Source organism: Pristiophorus japonicus, chromosome 4 (assembly GCF_044704955.1).
Source record: "Pristiophorus japonicus isolate sPriJap1 chromosome 4, sPriJap1.hap1, whole genome shotgun sequence".
Taxonomy (NCBI): Eukaryota; Metazoa; Chordata; class Chondrichthyes; family Pristiophoridae; genus Pristiophorus; species Pristiophorus japonicus.
In genome coordinates, this window is record NC_091980.1 from 316248013 (window position 1) to 316273738 (window position 25726).

At 62.8% G+C, this 25726-nt stretch overlaps 1 protein-coding gene across 1 annotated transcript in view; it reads right to left on the bottom strand.

The window, feature by feature from the left end:
- esr2a (estrogen receptor 2a) overlaps positions 1–25726 on the bottom strand; it is a 315173-nt gene that overhangs the window by 113518 nt on the left and 175929 nt on the right. The window lies entirely within an intron of this gene.

Sequence of the window (25726 nt, forward strand, 5' to 3'; positions counted from 1 at the left end):
ACCGTCCCACACTGACCGTCCATCCCACACTGACCGTCCCACACTGACGGTCCGTCCCACAATGACCGTCCCACACTGACCGTCCGTCCCGCACTGACTGTCCGTCCCACACCGACCGTCCCACACTGAGCATCCCACACTGACCGTCCCAAACTGACCGTCCGTCCCACACTAACCGTCTGTCCCACACTGACCGTCCCACACTGACCGTCTGTCCCACACTGACCGTCCCACACTGACCATCCCACACTGACCGTCTGTCCCACACTGACCGTCCCACACTGACCGTCTGTCCCACACTGACCGTCCCACACTGACCATCCCACACTGACCATCCCAAACTGACCATCCGTCCCACACCGATCGTCCCACACTGACCGTCCCACACTGACCATCCGTCCCACACTGACCGTCCCACATTAACCGTACCACACTGACCGTCCCACACTGACCGTCCCACACCGATCGTCCGACACTGACCATCCGTCCCACAATGACGGTCCCAGCACTGACCATCCGTCCCACATTGTCCATCCCACACTGACCGTCCGTCCCACACTGACCATCCGTCTCACACTGTCCGTCCCACACTGACCGTCCGTCCCACACTGACCGTCTGTCCCACACTGACCGTCCCACACTGACCGTCCATCCCACACTGACCGTCCCACACTGACCGTCCGTCCCACACTGACCCCCAGTCCCACACTGACCGTCCGTCCCGCACTGACCGTCCCACACTGACCGTCCGTCCCACACTGACCGTCCCACACTGACCGTCCGTCCCACACTGACCGTTCCACACTGACCGTCCGTCCCACACTGACCGTTCCACACTGACCGTCCGTCCCACACTGACCGTCCCACACTGACCGTCCGTCCCACACTGACCGTCCCACACTGACCGTCCGTCCCACAATGAACGTCCCACACTGACCGTCCGTCCCGCACTGACTGTCCGTCCCACACTGACCGTCTGTCCTACACTGACCGTCCCACACTGACCGTCCCACATTGACCGTCTGTCCCACACTGACCGTCCCACACTGACCGTCCCACACTGACCGTCCCACACTGACCGTCCGTCCCACACTGACCGTCCGTCCCACACTGACCGTCCCACACTGACCATCCCACACTGACCGTCCGTCCCACACTGACCGTCCATCCCACACTGACCGTCCCACACTGACCGTCTGTCCCACACTGACCATCCCACACTGACCGTCCATCCCACACTGACCGTCCCACACTGACCGTCCGTCCCACACTGACCGTCCCACACTGACCCCCAGTCTCACACTGACCGTCCGTCCCACACTGACCGTCCCACACTGACGGTCCGTCCCACAATGACCGTCCCACACTGACCGTCCGTCCCACACTGACCGTCCCACACTGACGGTCCGTCCCACAATGACCGTCCCACACTGACCGTCCGTCCCGCACTGACTGTCCGTCCCACACCGACCGTCCCACACTGAGCATCCCACACTGACCGTCCCAAACTGACCGTCCGTCCCACACTAACCGTCTGTCCAACACTGACCGTCCCACACTGACCGTCTGTCCCACACTGACCGTCCCACACTGACCGTCTGTCCCACACTGACCATCCCACACTGACCGTCTGTCCCACACTGACCGTCCCACACTGACCATCCCAAACTGACCATCCGTCGCACACCGATCGTCCCACACTGACCGTCCCACACTGACCATCCGTCCCACACTGACCGTCCCACACTGACCGTCCCACATTAACCGTACCACACTGACCGTCCCACACTGACCGTCCCACACCGATCGTCCGACACTGACCATCCGTCCCACAATGACGGTCCCAGCACTGACCATCCGTCCCACATTGTCCATCCCACACTGACCGTCCGTCCCACACTGACCGTCCGTCTCACACTGTCCGTCCCACACTGACCGTCCGTCCCACACTGACCGTCCGTCTCACACTGACCGTCCCACACTGACCGTCCCACACTGACTGTCTGTCCCACACTGACCGCCCCACACTGACCGTCCGTCCCGCACTGACCGTCCCACACTGACCATCCCATACTGACTGTCTGTCCCACACTGACCGTCTGTCCCACACTGACCGTCCCACACTGACCGTCCATCCCACACTGACCGTCCCACACTGACCGTCTGTCCCACACTGAGCCCCAGTCCCACACTGACCGTCCGTCCCACACTGACCGTCCCACACTGACTGTCCGTCCCACACTGACCATCCCACACTGACCGTCCGTCCCACACTGACCGTCCCACACTGACCGTCCGTCCCACACTGACCGTTCCACACTGACCGTCCGTCCCACACTGACCGTCCCACACTGACCGTCCGTCCCACACTGACCGTCCCACACTGACCGTCCGTCCCACAATGAACGTCCCACACTGACCGTCCGTCCCGCACTGACTGTCCGTCCCACACTGACCGTCTGTCCTACACTGACCGTCCCACACTGACCGTCCCACATTGACCGTCTGTCCCACACTGACCGTCCCACACTGACCGTCCCACACTGACCGTCCGTCCCACACTGACCGTCCCACACTGACCATCCCACACTGACCGTCCGTCCCACACTGACCATCCATCCCACACTGACCGTCCCACACTGACCGTCTGTCCCACACTGACCATCCCACACTGACCGTCCATCCCACACTGACAGTCCCACACTGACCCCCAGTCTCACACTGACCGTCTGTCCCACACTGACCGTCCCACACTGACCGTCCCACACTGACCGTCTGTCCCACACTGACCGTCCCACACTGACCGTCTGTCCCACACTGACCGTCTGTCCCACAATGACCATCCCACACTGACGGTCCCACACTGACCGTCCGTCCCACACTGACCGTCCGACACCGATCGTCCCACACTGACCGTCCCACACTGACCATCCGTCCCACACTGACCATCCCAAACTGACCGTCCGTCCCACACTGACCCCCAGTCCCACACTGACCGTCCGTCCCGCACTGACCGTCCCACACTGACCATCTCACACTGACCAGTCCACACTGACCGTCCCACACTGACCGTCCCACACTGAACCTCCGTCCCACACTGACCGTCCCACACTGACCGTCCGTCCCACACTGACCGTCCAACACTGACCGTCCGTCCCACACTGACCGTCCGTCCGTCCCACACTGACCGTCCGTCCCACACTGACCGTCACACACTGCCCGTCCCACACTGACCGTCCGTCTCACACTGACCGTCCCACACTGACCGTCCCACACTGACTGTCCGTCCCACACTGACCGCCCCACACTGACCGTCCGTCCCGCACTGACCGTCCCACACTGACCGTCCCACACTGACTGTCTGTCCCACACTGACCGTCTGTCCCACACTGACCATCCCACACTGACCGTCCATCCCACACTGACCGTCCCACACTGACCGTCCGTCCCACACTGACCGTCCCACACTGACCCCCAGTCCCACACTGACCGTCCATCCCACACTGACCGTCCCACACTGACCGTCCGTCCCACAATGACCGTCCCACACTGACCGTCTGTCCCACACTGACCGTCCGTCCCACACTGACCGTCCCACACTGACCGTCCCACACTGACCGTCCATCCCACACTGACCGTCCCACACTGACCGTCTGTCCCACACTGACCGTCCCACACTGATCGTCTGTCTTACACTGACCGTCCCACACTGACCGTCCGTCCCGCACTGACCGTCCCACACTGACCGTCCCACACTGACCGTCCCACACTGACCGTCTGTCCCACACTGACCATCCCACACTGACCATCCCACACTGACCGTCCGTCCCACACTGACCGTCCCACACCGATCGTCCCACACTGACCGTCCCACACTGACCGTCCCACACTGACCATCCGTCCCGCACGGACCATCCCAAACTGACCGTCCGTCCCACACTGACCCCCAGTCCCACACTGACCGTCCGTCCCGCACTGACCGTCCCACACTGACGGTCCCACACTGACCGTCCGTCTCACACCGTCCGTCCCACACTGACCGTCCGTCCCACACTGACCGTCCCACACTGACCGTCCCACACTGACCGTCCATCCCACACTGACCGTCTGTCCCACACTGACCGTCCCACACTGACCGTCTGTCCCACACTGACCGTCTGTCCCACACTTACCATCCCACACTGACCGTCCCACACTGACCGTCCGTCCCACACTGACCGTCCCACACCGATCGTCCCACACTGACCGTCCCACACTGACCGTCCCACATTGACCGTCCATCCCACACTGACCGTCCCACACTGACCGTCTGTCCCACACTGACCGTCCCACACTGACCGTCCCACACTGACCGTCTGTCCCACACTGACCGTCCCACACTTACCGTCCGTCCCGCACTGACCGTCCCACACTGACCGTCCCACACTGACCGTCTGTCCCACACTGACCGTCTGTCCCACACTGACCGTCCCACACTGACCGTCCCACACTGACCGTCCGTCCCACACTGACCGTCCAACACCGATCGTCCCACACTGACCATCCCACACTGACCGTCCCACACTGACCATCCGTCCCACACTGACCATCCCAAACTGACCGTCCGTCCCACACTGACCCCCAGTCCCACACTGACCGTCCCACACTGACCGTCTGTCCCACACTGACCGTCTGTCCCACACTGACTATCCCACACTGACCGTCCCACACTGACCGTCCGTCCCACACTGACCGTCCGTCCCACACTGACCGTCCGACACCGATCGTCCCACACTGACCGTCCCACACTGACCGTCCCACGCTGACCATCCGTCCCACACTGACCATCCCAAACTGACCGTCCGTCCCACACTGACCCCCAGTCCCACACTGACCGTCCGTCCCGCACTGACCGTCCCACACTGACCATCTCACACTGACCAGTCCACACTGACCGTCCCACACTGACCGTCCCACACTGAACCTCCGTCCCACACTGACCGTCCCACACTGACCGTCCGTCCCACACTGACCGTCCAACACTGACCGTCCGTCCCACGCTGACCGTCCCACACTGACCGTCCCACATTGAACCTCCGTCCCACACTGACCGTCCCACACTGAACCTCCGTCCCACACTGACCGTCCCGCACTGACCGTCCGTCCCACACTGACCGTCCAACACTGACCGTCCGTCCCACACTGACCGTCCCACACTGACCGTCCCACATTGAACCTCCGTCCCACACTGACCGTCCCACACTGAACCTCCGTCCCACACTGACCGTCCCGCACTGACCGTCCGTCCCACACTGACCGTCCCACACTGACCATCTCACACTGATCCTCCATCCCACACTGACCATCCCGCACTGACCGTCCCACACTGACCGTCCCACACTGACCGTCCCACACTGAACCTCCGTCCCGCACTGACCGTCCCACACTGACCTTCTCACACTGACCCTCCGTTCCGCACTGACCATCCCACACTGACTGTCCCACACTGACCCTCCATCCCACACTGACCGTCCCACACTGACCCTCCATCCCACACTGATCGTCCCACACTGACCGTCCCACACTGACCGTCCCACACTGACCGTCCCGCACTGACCGTCCGTCCCACACTGACCGTCCCACACTGACCGTCCGTCCCACACTGACCGTCCGTCCCACACTGACCGTCACACACTGACCGTCCCACACTGACCGTCCGTCCCACACTGACCGTCCCACACTGACCGTCCGTCCCACACTGACCGTCCGTCCGTCCCACACTGACCGTCCGTCCCACACTGACCGTCCGTCTCACACTGACCATCCCACACTGACCGTCCCACACTGACTGTCCGTCCCACACTGACCGCCCCACACTGACCGTCCGCCCCGCACTGACCGTCCCACACTGACCGTCCCACACTGACTGTCTGTCCCACACTGACCGTCTGTCCCACACTGACCATCCCACACTGACCGTCCATCCCACACTGACCGTCCCACACTGACCCCCAGTCCCACACTGACCGTCCCACACTGACCGTCCCACACTGACCGTCCGTCCCACACTGACCGTCCCACACTGACCCCCAGTCCCACACTGACCGTCCGTCCCACACTGACCGTCCCACACTGACCGTCCGTCCCACAATGACCGTCCCACACTGACCGTCTGTCCCACACTGACCGTCCGTCCCACACTGACCGTCCCACACTGACCGTCCATCCCACACTGACCGTCCCACACTGACCATCCGTCCCGCACTGACCATCCCAAACTGACCGTCCGTCCCACACTGACCCCCAGTCCCACACTGACCGTCCGTCCCGCACTGACCGTCCCACACTGATGGTCCCACACTGACCGTCCGTCTCACACCGTCCGTCCCACACTGACCGTCCGTCCCACACTGACCGTCCCACACTGACCGTCCCACACTGACTGTCCATCCCACACTGACCGTCTGTGCCACACTGACCGTCCCACACTGACCGTCTGTCCCACACTGACCGTCCCACACTGACCGTCTGTCCCACACTGACCGTCTGTCCCACACTTACCATCCCACACTGACCGTCCCACACTGACCGTCCGTCCCACACTGACCGTCCCACACCGATCGTCCCACACTGACCGTCCCACACTGACCGTCCCACATTGACCGTCCATCCCACACTGACCGTCCCACACTGACCGTCTGTCCCACACTGACCGTCCCACACTGACCGTCTGTCCCACACTGACCGTCCCACACTTACCGTCCGTCCCGCACTGACCGTCCCACACTGACCGTCCCGCACTGACCGTCCGTCCCACACTGACCGTCCCACACTGACCGTCCGTCCCACACTGACCGTCACACACTGACCGTCCCACACTGACCGTCCGTCCCACACTGACCGTCCCACACTGACCGTCCGTCCCACACTGACCGTCCGTCCGTCCCACACTGACCGTCCGTCCCACACTGACTGTCCGTCCCACACTGACCGCCCCACACTGACCGTCCGTCCCGCACTGACCGTCCCACACTGACCGTCCCACACTGACTGTCTGTCCCACACTGACCGTCTGTCCCACACTGACCATCCCACACTGACCGTCCATCCCACACTGACCGTCCCACACTGACCCCCAGTCCCACACTGACCGTCCCACACTGACCGTCCGTCCCACACTGACCGTCCCACACTGACCCCCAGTCCCACACTGACCGTCCGTCCCACACTGACCATCCCACACTGACCGTCCATCCCACAATGACCGTCCCACACTGACCGTCTGTCCCACACTGACCGTCTGTCCCACACTTACCATCCCACACTGACCGTCCCACACTGACCGTCCGTCCCACACTGACCGTCCCACACCGATCGTCCCACACTGACCGTCCCACACTGACCGTCCCACATTGACCGTCCATCCCACACTGACCGTCCCACAATGACCGTCTGTCCCACACTGATCGTCCCACACTGACTGTCCCACACTGACCGTCTGTCCCACACTGACCGTCCCACACTTACCGTCCGTCCCGCACTGACCGTCCCACACTGACCGTCCGTCCCACACTGACCGTCCCACACTGACCGTCCCGCACTGACCGTCCGTCCCACACTGACCGTCCCACACTGACCGTCCGTCCCACACTGACCGTCACACACTGACCGTCCCACACTGACCGTCCGTCCCACACTGACCGTCCCACACTGACCGTCCGTCCCACACTGACCGTCCGTCCGTCCCACACTGACCGTCCATCCCACACTGACCATCACACACTGACCGTCCCACACTGACCGTCCGTCTCACACTGACCGTCCCACACTGACCGTCCCACACTGACTGTCCGTCCCACACTGACCGCCCCACACTGACCGTCCGTCCCGCACTGACCGTCCCACACTGACCGTCCCACACTGACTGTCTGTCCCACACTGACCGTCTGTCCCACACTGACCATCCCACACTGACCGTCCATCCCACACTGACCGTCCCACACTGACCCCCAGTCCCACACTGACCGTCCCACACTGACCGTCCGTCCCACACTGACCGTCCCACACTGACCCCCAGTCCCACACTGACCGTCCGTCCCACACTGACCGTCCCACACTGACCGTCCGTCCCACAATGACCGTCCCACACTGACCGTCCCACACTGACCGTCTGTCCCACACTGACCGTCCGTCCCACACTGACCGTCCCACACTGACCGTCCCACACTGACCGTCCATCCCACACTGACCGTCCCACACTGACCGTCCCACACTGACCATCCGTCCCGCACTGACCATCCCAAACTGACCGTCCGTCCCACACTGACCCCCAGTCCCACACTGACCGTCCGTCCCGCACTGACCGTCCCACACTGACGGTCCCACACTGACCGTCCGTCTCACACCGTCCGTCCCACACTGACCGTCCGTCCCACACTGACCGTCCCACACTGACCGTCCCACACTGACCGTCCATCCCACACTGACCGTCTGTGCCACACTGACCGTCCCACACTGACCGTCCCACACTGACCGTCTGTCCCACACTGACCGTCTGTCCCACACTTACCATCCCACACTGACCGTCCCACACTGACTGTCCCACACTGACCGTCCCACACTGACCGTCTGTCCCACACTGACCGTCTGTCCCACACTTACCATCCCACACTGACCGTCCCACACTGACCGTCCGTCCCACACTGACCGTCCCACACCGATCGTCCCACACTGACCGTCCCACACTGACCGTCCCACATTGACCGTCCATCCCACACTGACCGTACAACACTGACCGTCTGTCCCACACTGACCGTCCCACACTGACCGTCCCACACTGACCGTCTGTCCCACACTGACCGTCCGTCCCACACTGACCGTCCCACACTGACCATCCCACACTGACCGTCCATCCCACACTGACCGTCCCACACTGACCGTCCCACACTGACCATCCGTCCCACACTGACCGTCCCACACTGACCGTCCGTCCCACACTGACCGTCCGTCCGTCCCACACTGACCGTCCGTCCCACACTGACCATCACACACTGACCGTCCCACACTGACCGTCCGTCTCACACTGACCGTCCCACACTGACCGTCCCACACTGACTGTCCGTCCCACACTGACCGCCCCACACTGACCGTCCGTCCCGCACTGACCGTCCCACACTGACCGTCCCACACTGACTGTCTGTCCCACACTGACCGTCTGTCCCACACTGACCATCCCACACTGACCGTCCATCCCACACTGACCGTCCCACACTGACCCCCAGTCCCACACTGACCGTCCCACACTGACCGTCCGTCCCACACTGACCGTCCCACACTGACCCCCAGTCCCACACTGACCGTCCGTCCCACACTGACCGTCCCACATGACCGTCCGTCCCACAATGACCGTCCCACACTGACCGTCCCACACTGACCGTCTGTCCCACACTGACCGTCCGTCCCACACTGACCATCCCACACTGACCGTCCCACACTGACCGTCCATCCCACACTGACCGTCCCACACTGACCGTCCCACACTGACCATCCGTCCCGCACTGACCATCCCAAACTGACCGTCCGTCCCACACTGACCCCCAGTCCCACACTGACCGTCCGTCCCGCACTGACCGTCCCACACTGACGGTCCCACACTGACCGTCCGTCCCACACTGACCGTCCGTCCCACACTGACCGTCCCACACTGACCGTCCCACACTGACCGTCCATCCCACACTGACCGTCTGTGCCACACTGACCGTCCCACACTGACCGTCCCACACTGACCGTCTGTCCCACACTTACCATCCCACACTGACCGTCTGTCCCACACTGACCGTCTGTCCCACACTTACCATCCCACACTGACCGTCCCACACTGACTGTCCCACACTGACCGTCCCACACTGACCGTCTGTCCCACACTGACCGTCTGTCCCACACTTACCATCCCACACTGACCGTCCGTCCCACACTGACCGTCCCACACCGATCGTCCCACACTGACCGTCCCACACTGACCGTCCCACATTGACCGTCCATCCCACACTGACCGTACAACACTGACCGTCTGTCCCACACTGACCGTCCCACACTGACCGTCCCACACTGACCGTCTGTCCCACACTGACCGTCCGTCCCACACTGACCGTCCCACACTGACCATCCCACACTGACCGTCCATCCCACACTGACCGTCCCACACTGACCGTCCCACACTGACCATCCGTCCCGCACTGACCATCCCAAACTGACCGTCCGTCCCACACTGACCCCCAGTCCCACACTGACCGTCCGTCCCGCACTGACCGTCCCACACTGACGGTCCCACACTGACCGTCCGTCTCACACCGTCCGTCCCACACTGACCGTCCGTCCCACACTGACCGTCCCACACTGACCGTCCATCCCACACTGACCGTCTGTGCCACACTGACCGTCCCACACTGACCGTCCCACACTGACCGTCTGTCCCACACTTACCATCCCACACTGACCGTCTGTCCCACACTGACCGTCTGTCCCACACTTACCATCCCACACTGACCGTCCCACACTGACTGTCCCACACTGACCATCCCACACTGACCGTCTGTCCCACACTGACCGTCTGTCCCACACTTACCATCCCACACTGACCGTCCGTCCCACACTGACCGTCCCACACCGATCGTCCCACACTGACCGTCCCACACTGACCGTCTGTCCCACACTTACCATCCCACACTGACCGTCTGTCCCACACTGACCGTCTGTCCCACACTTACCATCCCACACTGACCGTCCCACACTGACTGTCCCACACTGACCGTCCCACACTGACCGTCTGTCCCACACTGACCGTCTGTCCCACACTTACCATCCCACACTGACCGTCCCACACTGACCGTCCGTCCCACACTGACCGTCCCACACCGATCGTCCCACACTGACCGTCCCACACTGACCGTCCCACATTGACCGTCCATCCCACACTGACCGTACAACACTGACCGTCTGTCCCACACTGACCGTCCCACACTGACCGTCCCACACTGACCGTCTGTCCCACACTGACCGTCCGTCCCACACTGACCGTCCCACACTGACCATCCCACACTGACCGTCCATCCCACACTGACCGTCCCACACTGACCGTCCCACACTGACCATCCGTCCCACACTGACCGTCCCACACTGACCGTCCGTCCCACACTGACCGTCCGTCCGTCCCACACTGACCGTCCGTCCCACACTGACCATCACACACTGACCGTCCCACACTGACCGTCCGTCTCACACTGACCGTCCCACACTGACCGTCCCACACTGACTGTCCGTCCCACACTGACCGCCCCACACTGACCGTCCGTCCCGCACTGACCGTCCCACACTGACCGTCCCACACTGACTGTCTGTCCCACACTGACCGTCTGTCCCACACTGACCATCCCACACTGACCGTCCATCCCACACTGACCGTCCCACACTGACCCCCAGTCCCACACTGACCGTCCCACACTGACCGTCCGTCCCACACTGACCGTCCCACACTGACCCCCAGTCCCACACTGACCGTCCGTCCCACACTGACCGTCCCACATGACCGTCCGTCCCACAATGACCGTCCCACACTGACCGTCCCACACTGACCGTCTGTCCCACACTGACCGTCCGTCCCACACTGACCGTCCCACACTGACCGTCCCACACTGACCGTCCATCCCACACTGACCGTCCCACACTGACCGTCCCACACTGACCATCCGTCCCGCACTGACCATCCCAAACTGACCGTCCGTCCCACACTGACCCCCAGTCCCACACTGACCGTCCGTCCCGCACTGACCGTCCCACACTGACGGTCCCACACTGACCGTCCGTCCCACACTGACCGTCCGTCCCACACTGACCGTCCCACACTGACCGTCCCACACTGACCGTCCATCCCACACTGACCGTCTGTGCCACACTGACCGTCCCACACTGACCGTCCCACACTGACCGTCTGTCCCACACTTACCATCCCACACTGACCGTCTGTCCCACACTGACCGTCTGTCCCACACTTACCATCCCACACTGACCGTCCCACACTGACTGTCCCACACTGACCGTCCAACACTGACCGTCTGTCCCACACTGACCGTCTGTCCCACACTTACCATCCCACACTGACCGTCCCACACTGACCGTCCGTCCCACACTGACCGTCCCACACCGATCGTCCCACACTGACCGTCCCACACTGACCGTCCCACATTGATCGTCCATCCCACACTGACCGTACAACACTGACCGTCTGTCCCACACTGACCGTCCCACACTGACCGTCCCACACTGACCGTCTGTCCCACACTGACCGTCCCACACTGACCGTCCGTCCCACAATGACCATCCCACACTGACCGTCCCACACTGACCGTCTGTCCCACACTGACCGTCCATCCCACACTGACCGTCCCACACTGACCGTCCCACACTGACCATCCGTCCCGCACTGACCATCCCAAACTGACCGTCCGTCCCACACTGACCCCCAGTCCCACACTGACCGTCCGTCCCGCACTGACCGTCCCACACTGACGGTCCCACACTGACCGTCCGTCTCACACCGTCCGTCCCACACTGACCGTCCGTCCCACACTGACCGTCCCACACTGACCGTCCCACACTGACCGTCCATCCCACACTGACCGTCTGTGCCACACTGACCGTCCCACACTGACCGTCCCACACTGACCGTCTGTCCCACACTTACCATCCCACACTGACCGTCTGTCCCACACTGACCGTCTGTCCCACACTTACCATCCCACACTGACCGTCCCACACTGACTGTCCCACACTGACCATCCCACACTGACCGTCTGTCCCACACTGACCGTCTGTCCCACACTTACCATCCCACACTGACCGTCCGTCCCACACTGACCGTCCCACACCGATCGTCCCACACTGACCGTCCCACACTGACCGTCCCACATTGACCGTCCATCCCACACTGACCGTACAACACTGACCGTCTGTCCCACACTGACCGTCCCACACTGACCGTCCCACACTGACCGTCTGTCCCACACTGACCGTCCCACACTTACCGTCCGTCCCGCACTGACCGTCCCACACTGACCGTCTGTCCCACACTGACCATCCCACACTGACCGTCCCACACTGACCGTCCGTCCCACACTGACCGTCCCACACTGACCGTCCGTCCCACACTGACCGTCCCACACTGACCATCCCACACTGACCGTCCGTCCCACACTGACCGTCCAACACCGATCGTCCCACACTGACCATCCCACACTGACCGTCCCACACTGACCATCCGTCCCACACTGACCATCCCAAACTGACCGTCCGTCCCACACTAACCCCCAGTCCCACACTGACCGTCCGTCCCGCACTGACCGTCCCACACTGACCATCTCACACTGACCAGTCCACACTGATCCTCCGTCCCACACTGACCGTCCCGCACTGACCGTCCGTCCCACACTGACCGTCCCGCACTGACCGTCCGTCCCACACTGACCATCCCACACTGACCATCCCACACTGACCGTACCACACTGACCATCCCACACTGACCATCCCACACTGACCGTCCCACACTGACCGTCCCACACTGACCATCTCACACTGATCCTCCATCCCACACTGACCATCCCGCACTGACCGTCCCACACTGACCGTCCCACACTGACCGTCCCACACTGACCCTCCGTCCCGCACTGACCGTCCCACACTGACCATCTCACACTGACCCTCCGTTCCGCACTGACCATCCCACACTGACTGTCCCACACTGACCCTCCGTCCCACACTGACCATTCCACACTGACCGTCCCACACTGACCCTCCATCCCACACTGATCGTCCCACACTGACCGTCCCACACTGACCGTCCCACACTGACCGTCCGTCCCACACTGACCGTCCCACACTACCGTCCGTCCCACACTGACCGTCCGTCCCACACTGACCGTCACACACTGACCGTCCCACACTGACCGTCCGTCCCACACTGACCGTCCCACACTGACCGTCCGTCCCACACTGACCGTCCGTCCGTCCCACACTGACCGTCCGTCCCACACTGACCGTCACACACTGACCGTCCCACACTGACCGTCCGTCTCACACTGACCGTCCCACACTTACCGTCCGTCCCGCACTGACCGTCCGTCCCGCACTGACCGTCCCACACTGACCGTCCCACACTGACCGTCCATCCCACACTGACCGTCTGTGCCACACTGACAGTCCCACACTGACCGTCCCACACTGACCGTCTGTCCCACACTGACCGTCTGTCCCACACTTACCATCCCACACTAACCGTCCCACACTGACCGTCCGTCCCACACTGACCGTCCCACACCGATCGTCCCACACTGACCGTCCCCCACTGACCGTCCCACATTGACCGTCCATCCCACACTGACCGTACAACACTGACCGTCTGTCCCACACTGACCGTCCCACACTGACCGTCCCACACTGACCGTCTGTCCCACACTGACCGTCCCACACTTACCGTCCGTCCCGCACTGACCGTCCCACACTGACCGTCCCACACTGACCGTCTGTCCCACACTGACCATCTGTCCCACACTGACCATCCCACACTGACCGTCCCACACTGACCGTCCGTCCCACACTGACCGTCCGTCCCACACTGACCGTCCGACACCGATCGTCCCACACTGACCGTCCCACACTGACCGTCCCACACTGACCATCCGTCCCACACTGACCATCCCAAACTGACCGTCCGTCCCACACTAACCCCCAGTCCCACACTGACCGTCCGTCCCGCACTGACCGTCCCACACTGACCATCTCACACTGACCGTCCCACACTGACCGTCCCACACTGATCCTCCGTCCCACACTGACCGTCCCGCACTGACCATCCGTCCCACACTGACCATCCCACATTGACCATCCCACACTGACCGTCCCACACTGACCGTCCGTCCCACACTGACCGTCACACACTGACCGTCCCACACTGACCGTCCGTCCCACACTGACCGTCCCACACTGACCGTCCGTCCCACACTGACCGTCCGTCCGTCCCACACTGACCGTCCGTCCCACACTGACCGTCCCACACTGACCGTCCGTCTCACACTGACCGTCCCACACTGACCGTCCCACACTGACTGTCCGTCCCACACTGACCGCCCCACACTGACCGTCCGTCCCGCAATGACCGTCCCACACTGACCGTCCCACACTGACTGTCTGTCCCACACTGACCGTCTGTCCCACACTGACCATCCCACACTGACCGTCCATCCCACACTGACCGTCCCACACTGACCCCCAGTCCCACAGTGACCGTCCCACACTGACCGTCCCGCACTGACCATCCGTCCCACACTGACCGTCCCACACTGACCCCCAGTCCCACACTGACCGTCCGTCCCACACTGACCGTCCCACACTGACCGTCCGTCCCACAATGACCGTCCCACACTGACCGTCCCACACTGACCATCTGTCCCACACTGACCGTCCGTCCCACACTGACCGTCCCACACTGACCATCCCACACTGACCGTCCATCCCACACTGACCGTCCCACACTGACCGTCTGTCCCACACTGACCGTCCCACACTGACCGTCCCATACTGATCGCCTGTCCCACACTGACCATCCCACACTGACCATCCCACACTGACCGTCCGTCCCGCACTGACCGTCCCACACTGACCGTCCCACACTGACCCTCCGTCCCACACTGACCATTCCACACTGACCCTCCATCCCACACTGATCGTCCCACACTGACCGTCCGACACCGATCGTCCCACACTGACCGTCCCACACTGACCATCCGTCCCACACTGACCATCCCAAACTGACCGTCCGTCCCACACTAACCCCCAGTCCCACACTGACCGTCCGTCCCGCACTGACCGTCCCACACTGACCATCTCACACTGACCAGTCCACACTGACCGTCCCACACTGACCGTCCCACACTGAACCTCCGTCCCACACTGACCGTCCCACACTGACCGTCCGTCCCACACTGACCGTCCAACATTGACCGTCCATCCCACACTGACCGTCCCACACTGACCGTCCCACACTGATCCTCCATCCCACACTGACCGTCCCGCACTGACCGTCCGTCCCACACTGACCATCCCACACTGACCATCCCACACTGACCGTACCACACTGACCATCCCACACTGACCGTCCCACACTGACCGTCCCACACTGACCCTCCGTCCCGCACTGACCGTCCCACACTGACCATCTCACACTGACCCTCCGTTCCGCACTGACCATCCCACACTGACTGTCCCACACTGACCCTCCGTCCCACACTGACCATTCCACACTGACCGTCCCACACTGACCGTCCGTCCCACACTGACCATTCCACACTGACCGTCCCACACTGACCCTCCATCCCACACTGACCATTCCACACTGACTGTCCCACACTGACCCTCCGTCCCACACTGACCATTCCACACTGACCGTCCCACACTGACCCTCCATCCCACACTGATCGTCCCACACTGACCGTCCCACACTGACCGTCCCACACTGACCGTCCCGCACTGACCGTCCGTCCCACACTCACCGTCCCACACTGACCGTCCGTCCCACACTGACCGTCCGTCCCACACTGACCGTCACACACTGACCGTCCCACACTGACCGTCCGTCCCACACTGACCGTCCCACACTGACCGTCCGTCCCACACTGACCGTCCGTCCGTCCCACACTGACCGTCCGTCCCACACTGACCGTCACACACTGACCGTCCCACACTGACCGTCCGTCTCACACTGACCGTCCCACACTGACCGTCCCACACTGACTGTCCGTCCCACACTGACCGCCCCACACTGACCGTCCGTCCCGCACTGACCGTCCCACACTGACCGTCCCACACTGACTGTCTGTCCCACACTGACCGTCTGTCCCACACTGACCATCCCACACTGACCGTCCATCCCACACTGACCGTCCCACACTGACCCCCAGTCCCACACTGACCGTCCCACACTGACCGTCCCACACTGACCATCCGTCCCACACTGACCGTCCCACACTGACCCCCAGTCCCACACTGACCGTCCGTCCCACACTGACCGTCCCACACTGACCGTCCGTCCCACAATGACCGTCCCACACTGACCGTCCCACACTGACCATCTGTCCCACACTGACCGTCCGTCCCACACTGACCGTCCCACACTGACCGTCCATCCCACACTGACCGTCCCACACTGACCGTCTGTCCCACACTGACCGTCCCACACTGATCGTCTGTCCCACACTGACCGTCCCACACTGACCATCCCACACTGACCGTCCGTCCCGCACTGACCGTCCCACACTGACCGTCCCACACTGACCGTCTGTCCCACACTGACCGTCCCACACTGACCGCCTGTCCCACACTGACCATCCCACACTGACCATCCCACACTGACCGTCCGTCCCACACTGACCGTCCCACACCGATCGTCCCACACTGACCGTCCCACACTGACCGTCCCACACTGACCATCCGTCCCGCACTGACCATCCCAAACTGACCGTCCGTCCCACACTGACCCCCAGTCCCACACTGACCGTCCGTCCCGCACTGACCGTCCCACACTGACGGTCCCACACTGACCGTCCGTCTCACACCGTCCGTCCCACACTGACCGTCCGTCCCACACTGACCGTCCCACACTGACCGTCCCACACTGACCGTCCATCCCACACTGACCGTCTGTCCCACACTGACCGTCCCACACTGACCGTCCCACACTGACCGTCTGTCCCACACTTACCATCCCACACTGACCGTCCCACACTGACCGTCCGTCCCACACTGACCGTCCCACACCGATCGTCCCACACTGACCGTCCCACACTGACCGTCCCACATTGACCGTCCATCCCACACTGACCGTCCCACACTGACCGTCTGTCCCACACTGACCGTCCCACACTGACCGTCCCACACTGACCGTCTGTCCCACACTGACCGTCCCACACTTACCGTCCGTCCCGCACTGACCGTCCCACACTGACCGTCCCACACTGACCGTCTGTCCCACACTGACCGTCTGTCCCACACTGACCATCCCACACTGACCGTCCCACACTGACCGTCCGTCCCACTCTGACCGTCCGACACCGATCGTCCCACACTGACCGTCCCACACTGACCGTCCCACACTGACCATCCATCCCACACTGACCATCCCAAACTGACCGTCCGTCCCACACTGACCCCCAGTCCCACACTGACCATCCGTCCCGTACTGACCGTCCCACACTGACCATCTCACACTGACCGTCCCACACTGACCGTCCCACACTGACCGTCCCACACTGACCATTCCACACTGACCATCTCACACTGACCAGTCCACACTGACCGTCCCACACTGACCGTCCCACACTGAACCTCCGTCCCACACTGACCGTCCCACACTGACCGTCCGTCCCACACTGACCGTCCAACACTGACCGTCCGTCCCACACTGACCGTCCCACACTGACCGTCCCACACTGATCCTCCGTCCCACACTGACCGTCCCGCACTGACCGTCCGTCCCACACTGACCATCCCACACTGACCATCCCACACTGACCGTACCACACTGACCATCCCACACTGACCATCCCACACTGACCGTCCCACACTGACCGTCCCACACTGACCATCTCACACTGATCCTCCATCCCACACTGACCATCCCGCACTGACCGTCCCACACTGACCGTCCCGCACTGACCGTCCCACACTGACCGTCCCACACTGACCGTCCCACACTGACCCTCCGTCCCGCACTGACCGTCCCACACTGACCATCTCACACTGACCCTCCGTTCCGCACTGACCATCCCACACTGACTGTCCCACACTGACCTCCGTCCCACACTGACCATTCCACACTGACCGTCCCACACTGACCCTCCATCCCACACTGATCGTCCCACACTGACCGTCCTACACTGACCGTCCCACACTGACCGTCCCGCACTGACCGTCCGTCCCACACTGACCGTCCCACACTGACCGTCCGTCCCACACTGACCGTCCGTCCCACACTGACCGTCCCACACTGACCGTCCGTCCCACACTGACCGTCCCACACTGACCGTCCGTCCCACACTGACCGTCCGTCCGTCCCACACTGACCGTCCGTCCCACACTGACCGTCACACACTGACCGTCCCACACTGACCGTCCGTCTCACACTGACCGCCACAGACTGACCGTCCGTCCCGCACTGACCGTCCCACACTGACCGTCCCACACAGACTGTCTGTCCCACACTGACCGTCTGTCCCACACTGACCATCCCACACTGACCGTCCATCCCACACTGACCGTCCCACACTGACCGTCTGTCCCACACTGACCGTCCCACACTGACCGTCCGTCCCACACTGACCGTCCCACACTGACCCCCAGTCCCACACTGACCGTCCGTCCCACACTGACCGTCTAACACTGACCGTCCGTCCCACAATGACCGTCCCACACTGACCGTCCCACACTGACCGTCTGTCCCACACTGACCGTCCGTCCCACACTGACCGTCACACACTGACCGTCCCACACTGACCGTCCGTCCCACACTGACCGTCCCACACTGACCGTCCGTCCCACACTGACCGTCCGTCCGTCCCACACTGACCGTCCGTCCCACACTGACCGTCCCACACTGACCGTCCGTCTCACACTGACCGTCCCACACTGACCGTCCCACACTGACTGTCCGTCCCACACTGACCGCCCCACACTGACCGTCCGTCCCGCAATGACCGTCCCACACTGACCGTCCCACACTGACTGTCTGTCCCACACTGACCGTCTGTCCCACACTGACCATCCCACACTGACCGTCCATCCCACACTGACCGTCCCACACTGACCCCCAGTCCCACAGTGACCGTCCCACACTGACCGTCCCGCACTGACCATCCGTCCCACACTGACCGTCCCACACTGACCCCCAGTCCCACACTGACCGTCCGTCCCACACTGACCGTCCCACACTGACCGTCCGTCCCACAATGACCGTCCCACACTGACCGTCCCACACTGACCATCTGTCCCACACTGACCGTCCGTCCCACACTGACCGTCCCACACTGACCATCCCACACTGACCGTCCATCCCACACTGACCGTCCCACACTGACCGTCTGTCCCACACTGACCGTCCCACACTGACCGTCCCATACTGATCGCCTGTCCCACACTGACCATCCCACACTGACCATCCCACACTGACCGTCCGTCCCGCACTGACCGTCCCACACTGACCGTCCCACACTGACCCTCCGTCCCACACTGACCATTCCACACTGACCCTCCATCCCACACTGATCGTCCCACACTGACCGTCCGACACCGATCGTCCCACACTGACCGTCCCACACTGACCATCCGTCCCACACTGACCATCCCAAACTGACCGTCCGTCCCACACTAACCCCCAGTCCCACACTGACCGTCCGTCCCGCACTGACCGTCCCACACTGACCATCTCACACTGACCAGTCCACACTGACCGTCCCACACTGACCGTCCCACACTGAACCTCCGTCCCACACTGACCGTCCCACACTGACCGTCCGTCCCACACTGACCGTCCAACATTGACCGTCCATCCCACACTGACCGTCCCACACTGACCGTCCCACACTGATCCTCCATCCCACACTGACCGTCCCGCACTGACCGTCCGTCCCACACTGACCATCCCACACTGACCATCCCACACTGACCGTACCACACTGACCATCCCACACTGACCGTCCCACACTGACCGTCCCACACTGACCCTCCGTCCCGCACTGACCGTCCCACACTGACCATCTCACACTGACCCTCCGTTCCGCACTGACCATCCCACACTGACTGTCCCACACTGACCCTCCGTCCCACACTGACCATTCCACACTGACCGTCCCACACTGACCGTCCGTCCCACACTGACCATTCCACACTGACCGTCCCACACTGACCCTCCATCCCACACTGACCATTCCACACTGACTGTCCCACACTGACCCTCCGTCCCACACTGACCATTCCACACTGACCGTCCCACACTGACCCTCCATCCCACACTGATCGTCCCACACTGACCGTCCCACACTGACCGTCCCACACTGACCGTCCCGCACTGACCGTCCGTCCCACACTCACCGTCCCACACTGACCGTCCGTCCCACACTGACCGTCCGTCCCACACTGACCGTCACACACTGACCGTCCCACACTGACCGTCCGTCCCACACTGACCGTCCCACACTGACCGTCCGTCCCACACTGACCGTCCGTCCGTCCCACACTGACCGTCCGTCCCACACTGACCGTCACACACTGACCGTCCCACACTGACCGTCCGTCTCACACTGACCGTCCCACACTGACCGTCCCACACTGACTGTCCGTCCCACACTGACCGCCCCACACTGACCGTCCGTCCCGCACTGACCGTCCCACACTGACCGTCCCACACTGACTGTCTGTCCCACACTGACCGTCTGTCCCACACTGACCATCCCACACTGACCGTCCATCCCACACTGACCGTCCCACACTGACCCCCAGTCCCACACTGACCGTCCCACACTGACCGTCCCACACTGACCATCCGTCCCACACTGACCGTCCCACACTGACCCCCAGTCCCACACTGACCGTCCGTCCCACACTGACCGTCCCACACTGACCGTCCGTCCCACAATGACCGTCCCACACTGACCGTCCCACACTGACCATCTGTCCCACACTGACCGTCCGTCCCACACTGACCGTCCCACACTGACCGTCCATCCCACACTGACCGTCCCACACTGACCGTCTGTCCCACACTGACCGTCCCACACTGATCGTCTGTCCCACACTGACCGTCCCACACTGACCATCCCACACTGACCGTCCGTCCCGCACTGACCATCCCACACTGACCGTCCCACACTGACCGTCTGTCCCACACTGACCGTCCCACACTGACCGCCTGTCCCACACTGACCATCCCACACTGACCATCCCACACTGACCGTCCGTCCCACACTGACCGTCCCACACCGATCGTCCCACACTGACCGTCCCACACTGACCGTCCCACACTGACCATCCGTCCCGCACTGACCATCCCAAACTGACCGTCCGTCCCACACTGACCCCCAGTCCCACACTGACCGTCCGTCCCGCACTGACCGTCCCACACTGACGGTCCCACACTGACCGTCCGTCTCACACCGTCCGTCCCACACTGACCGTCCGTCCCACACTGACCGTCCCACACTGACCGTCCCACACTGACCGTCCATCCCACACTGACCGTCTGTCCCACACTGACCGTCCCACACTGACCGTCCCACACTGACCGTCTGTCCCACACTTACCATCCCACACTGACCGTCCCACACTGACCGTCCGTCCCACACTGACCGTCCCACACCGATCGTCCCACACTGACCGTCCCACACTGACCGTCCCACATTGACCGTCCATCCCACACTGACCGTCCCACACTGACCGTCTGTCCCACACTGACCGTCCCACACTGACCGTCCCACACTGACCGTCTGTCCCACACTGACCGTCCCACACTTACCGTCCGTCCCGCACTGACCGTCCCACACTGACCGTCCCACACTGACCGTCTGTCCCACACTGACCGTCTGTCCCACACTGACCATCCCACACTGACCGTCCCACACTGACCGTCCGTCCCACTCTGACCGTCCGACACCGATCGTCCCACACTGACCGTCCCACACTGACCGTCCCACACTGACCATCCATCCCACACTGACCATCCCAAACTGACCGTCCGTCCCACACTGACCCCCAGTCCCACACTGACCATCCGTCCCGTACTGACCGTCCCACACTGACCATCTCACACTGACCGTCCCACACTGACCGTCCCACACTGACCGTCCCACACTGACCATTCCACACTGACCATCTCACACTGACCAGTCCACACTGACCGTCCCACACTGACCGTCCCACACTGAACCTCCGTCCCACACTGACCGTCCCACACTGACCGTCCGTCCCACACTGACCGTCCAACACTGACCGTCCGTCCCACACTGACCGTCCCACACTGACCGTCCCACACTGATCCTCCGTCCCACACTGACCGTCCCGCACTGACCGTCCGTCCCACACTGACCATCCCACACTGACCATCCCACACTGACCGTACCACACTGACCATCCCACACTGACCATCCCACACTGACCGTCCCACACTGACCGTCCCACACTGACCATCTCACACTGATCCTCCATCCCACACTGACCATCCCGCACTGACCGTCCCACACTGACCGTCCCGCACTGACCGTCCCACACTGACCGTCCCACACTGACCGTCCCACACTGACCCTCCGTCCCGCACTGACCGTCCCACACTGACCATCTCACACTGACCCTCCGTTCCGCACTGACCATCCCACACTGACTGTCCCACACTGACCTCCGTCCCACACTGACCATTCCACACTGACCGTCCCACACTGACCCTCCATCCCACACTGATCGTCCCACACTGACCGTCCTACACTGACCGTCCCACACTGACCGTCCCGCACTGACCGTCCGTCCCACACTGACCGTCCCACACTGACCGTCCGTCCCACACTGACCGTCCGTCCCACACTGACCGTCCCACACTGACCGTCCGTCCCACACTGACCGTCCCACACTGACCGTCCGTCCCACACTGACCGTCCGTCCGTCCCACACTGACCGTCCGTCCCACACTGACCGTCACACACTGACCGTCCCACACTGACCGTCCGTCTCACACTGACCGCCACAGACTGACCGTCCGTCCCGCACTGACCGTCCCACACTGACCGTCCCACACAGACTGTCTGTCCCACACTGACCGTCTGTCCCACACTGACCATCCCACACTGACCGTCCATCCCACACTGACCGTCCCACACTGACCGTCTGTCCCACACTGACCGTCCCACACTGACCGTCCGTCCCACACTGACCGTCCCACACTGACCCCCAGTCCCACACTGACCGTCCGTCCCACACTGACCGTCTAACACTGACCGTCCGTCCCACAATGACCGTCCCACACTGACCGTCCCACACTGACCGTCTGTCCCACACTGACCGTCCGTCCCACACTGACCGTCACACACTGACCGTCCATCCCACACTGACCATCCCACACTGACCGTCTGTCCCACACTGACCGTCCCACACTGATCGTCTGTCCCACACTGACCGTCCCACACTGACCGTCCCACACTGACCGTCCGTCCCGCACTGACCGTCCCACACTGACCGTCCCACACTGACCGTCCGTCCCGCACTGACCGTCCCACACTGACCGTCCCACACTGACCGTCCCACACTGACCGTCTGTCCCACACTGACCATCCCACACTGACCATCCCACACTGACCGTCCGTCCCACACTGACCGTCCCACACCGATCGTCCCACACTGACCGTCCCACACTGACCATCCGTCCCGCACTGACCATCCCAAACTGACCGTCCGTCCCACACTGACCCCCAGTCCCACACTGACCGTCCGTCCCGCACTGACCGTCCCACACTGACGGTCCCACACTGACCGTCCGTCTCACACCGTCCGTCCCGCACTGACCGTCCGTCCCACACTGACCGTCCCACACTGACCGTCCCACACTGACCGTCCATCCCACACTGACCGTCTGTCCCACACTGACCGTCCCACACTGACCGTCCCACACTGACCGTCTGTCCCACACTGACCGTCCCACACTGACCGTCCCACACTGACCGTCTGTCCCACACTGACCGTCCCACACTTACCGTCCGTCCCGCACTGACCGTCCCACACTGACCGTCCCACACTGACCGTCTGTCCCACACTGACCGTCTGTCCCACAATGACCATCCCACACTGACCGTCCCACACTGACCGTCCGTCCCACACTGACCGTCCGACACCGATCGTCCCACACTGACCGTCCCACACTGACCGTCCCACACTGACCATCCGTCCCACACTGACCATCCCAAACTGACCGTCCGTCCCACACTGACCCCCAGTCCCACACTGACCGTCCGTCCCGCACTGACCGTCCCACACTGACCATCTCACACTGACCAGTCCACACTGACCGTCCCACACTGACCGTCCCACACTGAACCTCCGTCCCACACTGACCGTCCCACACTGACCGTCCGTCCCACACTGACCGTCCAACACTGACCGTCCGTCCCACACTGACCGTCCGTCCGTCCCACACTGACCGTCCCACACTGACCGTCCCACACTGACCGTCCGTCTCACACTGACCGTCCCACACTGACCGTCCCACACTGACTGTCCGTCCCACACTGACCGCCCCACACTGACCGTCCGTCCCGCACTGACCGTCCCACACTGACCGTCCCACACTGACTGTCTGTCCCACACTGACCGTCTGTCCCACACTGACCATCCCACACTGACCGTCCATCCCACACTGACCGTCCCACACTGACCGTCTGTCCCACACTGACCGTCCCACACTGACCATCCCACACTGACCGTCCGTCCCACACTGACCGTCCCACACTGACCCCCAGTCCCACACTGACCGTCCGTCCCACACTGACCGTCCCACACTGACCGTCCGTCCCACAATGACCGTCCCACACTGACCGTCCCACACTGACCGTCTGTCCCACACTGACCATCCGTCCCACACTGACCGTCCCACACTGACCGTCCCACACTGACC